This window comes from Phoca vitulina, unplaced genomic scaffold (genome assembly GCF_004348235.1).
Source record: "Phoca vitulina isolate PV1807 unplaced genomic scaffold, GSC_HSeal_1.0 scaffold65, whole genome shotgun sequence".
Taxonomy (NCBI): Eukaryota; Metazoa; Chordata; class Mammalia; order Carnivora; family Phocidae; genus Phoca; species Phoca vitulina.
Genome location: NW_022589768.1, coordinates 1839330 through 1845329, shown reverse-complemented (window position 1 = coordinate 1845329; position 6000 = coordinate 1839330). Strand labels below are relative to the sequence as shown.

General features: G+C 46.1%; 1 protein-coding gene across 1 annotated transcript in view; it reads right to left on the bottom strand.

The window, feature by feature from the left end:
• ABHD17C (abhydrolase domain containing 17C, depalmitoylase) overlaps positions 1-6000 on the bottom strand; it is a 65461-nt gene that overhangs the window by 45899 nt on the left and 13562 nt on the right. The gene's annotated exons all lie outside the window — the stretch shown is intronic.

Here is a 6000-nt window from a genome sequence, read left to right as displayed (position 1 = left end):
CGGGATCGGGCCCGCGCGCGGCGCAGAGAGGGGGGGGCGGCGGCCATGGCTCCAGGGCGCCGCCCCCGCCCCCGCGCGCCCGCCGCCGCCGCCGCCGCCACTTCCGGGTTAGCGCGCGCCGGCGCCCCCGCGGGGACTCGGCGCGGGGCCGGCACCTGGGCGGGGCTTCCCGCGGCCCCCCCTCCCCCCCCGCGGGCGCGGGCACCTGCCGGCCTGGGGAGCGCGCGCCCGTGCTCGGGACGCCCGGGAGCCCGGGGGAACCTCAGGTCCCCGGGACGCCCCCACGGGGGAGCCTGGAGGGGAGCCGCCCGGCCCCGGGACGCCCCTGCCTCCGTCGGGTCTGTACGCCGGCAGCTGGGCCGGTCCCCGGAAGGGCCGGTGCGAATGGCGAGGGGTTCTCCCGCGTCGAGCTGTTCCCCTCACTCCTCTCGCCCTTATCCAAGTCCAAGTTCGGTCGTGGATGGAGGGTCTTGGGAATCCACCGAAAAGAACACTCATGGGTGGAGGAGAATGGACACGTACTTGAAATATTTGGCTCTTGGTGTCTGTGCTTCCTGACCTGCCCCTTCCTCACGGCTCGGCCTTAGGGGTCCTGCTGTTGAGGGCCGGTCACAGGAGGCGGTTTCTGCGTGTGGAGCAACGGTGTTACCTTCCCAGGGGCATGATTGGGTCTTCAGGGTGTCCCTCTGTCTATAGGAGTGAGACAGGTCCCACCTCACCTACCAGTGTCCCGCGTGCGGCGGATTTTCTAGGTGTCTCCTACAGGGCTGGTTTCTCGAGACTCGTCTTGGGTCCAAGATTTTTAGGTGGTCTTCATCATGGAAGATTTCTTACAATGATTTAATCCACTGTAATCTTGGCATTCACCTTTAAGTGATTCTTTTTTTCAAATACAACTCTCAGTGCTTGAACCTGAGCATGCTCTGGTGCCAATTTCACCGAGCATTCTGTATTTCCTTTTTGTCTCCTGTTTTGGCAGCTGAACCTCCCTTTCAGGAATTGACAGGAGATCCCCTTCCCGGACTGCCAGCAGGACGGTTAGAGAAGTGGAAGTTGGCAGCATCACCAGGTTGGACCTGTTGTTCTAACTAACAGATGTCCTGAGAATGTTAACTTTTGGTGTGGCTTTTCAAGGAGGAGTATTTTTAAGCACCCTCATCTAGATGAATTTGCTATTCAGATTGCAATAATCTTCAGGACCTGGTTTTAAAAGACCATTTCTTCACTGAAATAATTTTGGACGTTCTTGAATGATCCAAAAACTTAGGGAAAACGTGGTTGGTAAATCCTACAGACAAAGTATTTCTGAGTCTATTTTCAAGTTATTCACACTTGGTGAAGTTTTACCTAAAACCAGAATTTTAGCTTCCCAGGATTGGGTTCCCTTCTTTAAAAAGGTTTATAACTCGGTACACTTCTGTATACCGAAGTATACAGAAGTATACTTGGGTATGTACTTGGGTATGTACTTTGTTTCTTGTATTCAATTCTCCTGTATATGTAGGTAATGTTTTTTTATGCTCACAGCACCCAAGACTTTTGTGTGCCACAGTTACAAAGATGAGTAAGACAGTCCCTTCTCTCAAGTGCCCTACAATCTAATTAGAGCCTTAGGAGAAGATTCAGAACAGTTTTTCACATGCCTTTAAAGAAAAAAAAAATCAACTCCTCATAAAAGCTAAGGAGAGCATCTTCAGTCTTGGCTCAATGGTGGTATTTGTGTGGGGAGCTAAGTGATAGCCCAGTGTTTTATTTCCTAATCTAAGTCAGAATAGGAACAGAATTTGGGGAACTGAGATGAAAGAGTGTCTAGTGGGCCCCTTTGTCTTCCTCAAATACTACTGCTCTCACGGGTCTTGACAATAGTTGAGTAACATGGGGTTCCCATTAGGGTGCTGTGAGGAGAGTCTCAAGGAGGTGTGCTCTGCGTGGCTGATGGAAAAGACAGGCTCAGTGTTCCAGATGGCCCGGGGCAGTGTTAACGTTTTCAGGAAAATTAAAAAGCCAGATATTTATTGACACCCTGCCTCGTTCCACAAAGGATTTATGGAGGGTCATGCAGTAGAATACCAGTGCATAAATAAGTAAATAACTAAAAGCTTGGCTTTTAGAAGGGATGCAGAGGTGGGTTGAAAGGGCAACCTTTGCTCAGAAAGCTGTGCTGGCTCAAGCTTGTGCAAATATTCAATTGAGACCCTCCAGTTGGGTGCCATAGAGCAGAGCTACCAAACCTTTTTCACCTCGTGCTACACATAGCCGTGGTAAAGTCTGTGCTGCCCCGGAGCTTGGCCTCCCCAGGCCTAAGGGGTTCAATATCTCAGCACACCTCTAACACATGCACAACTGGTGTGTCCGTGTGCCTTGGCACGTTGATGGGAAAACTCTCACATGCAACGCAGAAAGAATACATTTTCCCTATAAAATGCAAAGGTCAGAGGTTACTAGCTATTTGTTTTGACCTTAAAGAATTTCTATGTGGCCCCTCACCTGCTACTAGAGAAAGTCTAACTTTGAGTTTGGGTCAGCAAACATATTTATTAGGTATTTACCAGTAGTCAGTCACTGAGCTGATCTGGGGAACGCAAAGCTGGCCGAGACCCAGCCCCTCCTGCCCTCAAGAAGCTGCAAGTTGGCACAATTGCATCCTGCTCAACCAGCCAGGACTGGTAACCTGAACGATATTCCCAGTAGCTGAGTGTGCTGGTTTGTTATTTAATTGGCCCTTTCCACGCCCAACTTTTCCCGAACATTTCTTCCATATTAATCTGCCTGACGTCAAGTTGCTGGAGATCTAACTCAGTTTATCAAAGTAAAACTGCGTCAATAGTATAGAGGAGAACGATCGTTTTTAATTGGCCGTAAGAGAAGGATACTCGTGCTTAAAAAAATGAATCTGGCTGTTCAGATGGGTGATAAAAGAGGAATCTAAAGTACATTGCCTGTTTTAATTTAGGAGATGCTCTGTGAAGACAAGGATCCTGTTTATTGTGGTCACCACTGCTCCTCGCCCCCCACCCCATGCCTGGCAGAGAGAAAATGCTCAGGAAATATTAATTAAATTGATAAATTAAAGAACGAATGGGTGATTTGATGAGTGCACCAAGAGACAAGCCCCGTGCCTTCTGGCTTGCGTGTTACTACTATCAGAGTACAGGCTTTGAGGAAGAGAAGTGCAGTCCATAGCCAAAGCCAGCATCGCAGTGTGTTTCTAGCCTGTGCCCGTCCTCTGGCTAAGGAGCTGTGGCCTCCCCCCATCTGGCTTACTCGCAGAGCTGGGGTTTTGTTCTGGGTGATAATGCTCCCGGTTCAGAGAGGCAATCATCCCCCTCCCCCGCTGTGAGAGTGGCCACGTGACTCGGTTCTGGCCAGTAGTCTCTAAGTGGAGAACTTTGGGGGGGAAAGACTGAACAGAGCCAGACTCATCTGGAATGTTCGCCTTTGCCCCCTCCGCTTCTTCCCCCTCGGCTTGCAGGAATCACTGGAGCTACAGCAACCACCTTTTGCAACCATGAGAGCGAATTTCATAGCTGAAGACGGTGGACAAGAGACGAGAATCTAGAGGCTTCATGGCAGTGTTGAGTAGCTGCCCAGCCCGCCTTTGTCTGGGCTTCTTGTTAGGTGAGAAAAATAAACCACTTTGTCGTTGTAGTTGGATATTTTGTTACCTGTCGCGTGATGTAGTGATTAGGAATCCGTTCAAAAATTAAAAGCAAAAGATCTTACACTGTTCTCACCTGCTTTCTCAATAAGGACAAGGACTACTGTGTCATTCAAGCGGTTACTCCTGGATCCCGCTTATTTCCCAGAGAAAAATATTAAAGTATGACTGGAGGTGGGATAGATTTTGGAGGAGATATCTATTAAACCAGCACATCTGAAATGTGAAAAAGAAAATAAAAGCTTATAATTTTGGAAAAAATAGCGTAAATGACACTTCGAGGCTATTTCAGGGAACCTATACCAGTGTTCATTAGGGGAAGGGGTCTGCCATTCAGCAAAGAGCTTTTGGAGCAAAATATCTTTTCCCAGAACCCTTTTCAGCCCGAGGGCTCTTATCAAAAGTGTTGTAAATGAGGTCGCTGGAATCCAGCTGGGGAGAGCTCATAGATCCACAAAATGCTGAGAAAGCCCTGCAAGAGATAAGGATTGAAAGAAATAAAACAACCACCACCCACAGATAAGTGTTTTCACAGTTCCATCCGTTGCCTGGATGACTGTGTCTTCAAACCTGCCTTTGGTTTTAGTCCCACCCTTCGCCTACTCCTGGATCCCTAACAGGAGGTCCAGCACCCCTGAAACTGATCACACAATTCAGACTGGGTGGAACACTTGCCATAGGAACTGAGTCGGTCTGGCTCCACCCTGTGTGATCAGTGCCAAGCATTATGTCCTACCACATCATAGAGCTCAAAACACCTTTGTCAACTGATGGGAATTCAACTGCTGATCATTTCTAATCACTTCTTAAAAATATGCAAAGATGTAATAGACAATGTTAAACAAGTAATCTTTTTAAAGTGGAAAGTGGGAATGACCTTTTTTTTATATGCGGAGCTTGCAAATCTAATTTTTTTTTTAAAGATTTTATTTATTTATTTGAGAGAGAGAATGAGACAGAGAGAGAGAGAGCATGAGAAGGGGGAGGGTCAGAGGGAGAAGCAGACTTCCTGCTGAGCAGGGAGCCCGATGCGGGACTCCATCCCAGGACTCCAGGATCATGACCTGAGCCGAAGGCAGTCGCTTAACCAACTGAGCCACCCAGGCGCCCTTTTATTTTTTTTATTTTTTTTTATTTTTTTTAAAGATTTTATTTATTTATTTGACAGAGAGAGACACAGCGAGAGAGGGGAACACAAGCAGGGCAAGTGGGAGAGGGAGAAGCAGGCTTCCCGCCGAGCAGGGAGCCCGATGCGGGGCTCGATTCCAGGACTCTGGGATCACGACCTGAGCCGAAGGCAGACGCTTAACGACTGAGCCACCCAGGCGCCCCCCCAGGCACCCTTTTAAAGGTGATAATAATATCATGGCGTTAATTTTAAGGTGTTTTTTTTTTTTTTTTTCAGAATTTTGGATAGCTACACATTAAAACAGGGTACATGAATGATTAATCTGTAGTGTTATTTGTAATAATAATATAATATAATAATATAATAATCTGTAGGAAATTTATAATAACAAATACTAAATACATACTTTAAAAAATAGTAACACCGAAAAAGAAAAGTAATACCAGCATAAGACCATGCAGAGAAACCAAAATGACCTAGCTGTTGATAAGTATTTACCGTATGAGTAAGTTGATATATCAGAGCAGTGGGGATATGTTAATTCATTCAATCATTGGTTAAATATTCAAAAAAAGATAAAATTCAATTCCGATGGATCAAAAAATCAAGGATGTTTTTAATGAAACCAAAAGACAACTGGAAAATAGAAATGAAAATTTACATATTTTGAGCATAATATCAAAGGCAGAAGCCACAAAAGAAAAAAAAAAATCAGTGATTTGACTACATAAGTTTTCAGTCTTATAAATGCAGAAACATCTACAGATGATGTGATGTGGAGGATATGGTGCAAAAAAATCGTCTGGGGAAGAGAGGAGGGGAGATACATGTGAAGCGAAGCTGATGAGCCGTGATTTGATAATTGAGGCATTTCAGTGATGAGTTGATGGGCACATGAGGCTGTGATGTGTTATTCTCTACTTTAGATAAAAGTTTGAGATTCTCCATACTAAAAAATTTACATCCTTTAATCTTCAGAATTCTGAAGAACTAGGCAAACATATTTGCTGTAAGTTCATTTAAAATAAAAGACTCTGGGGCACCCAGGTGGCTCAGTCAGTTAAGCGTCCGACTCTTGATCTCAGCTCAGGTCATGATCTCAGGGTCTTGAGTTCAAGCCCCAAGTTGGGCTACGCACTGGGCATGGAGCCTGCTTAAAAAAAAAAAAAAAAAAAAACAGGGAAAAGGGGCAAAATACATGGACAAGCATTTT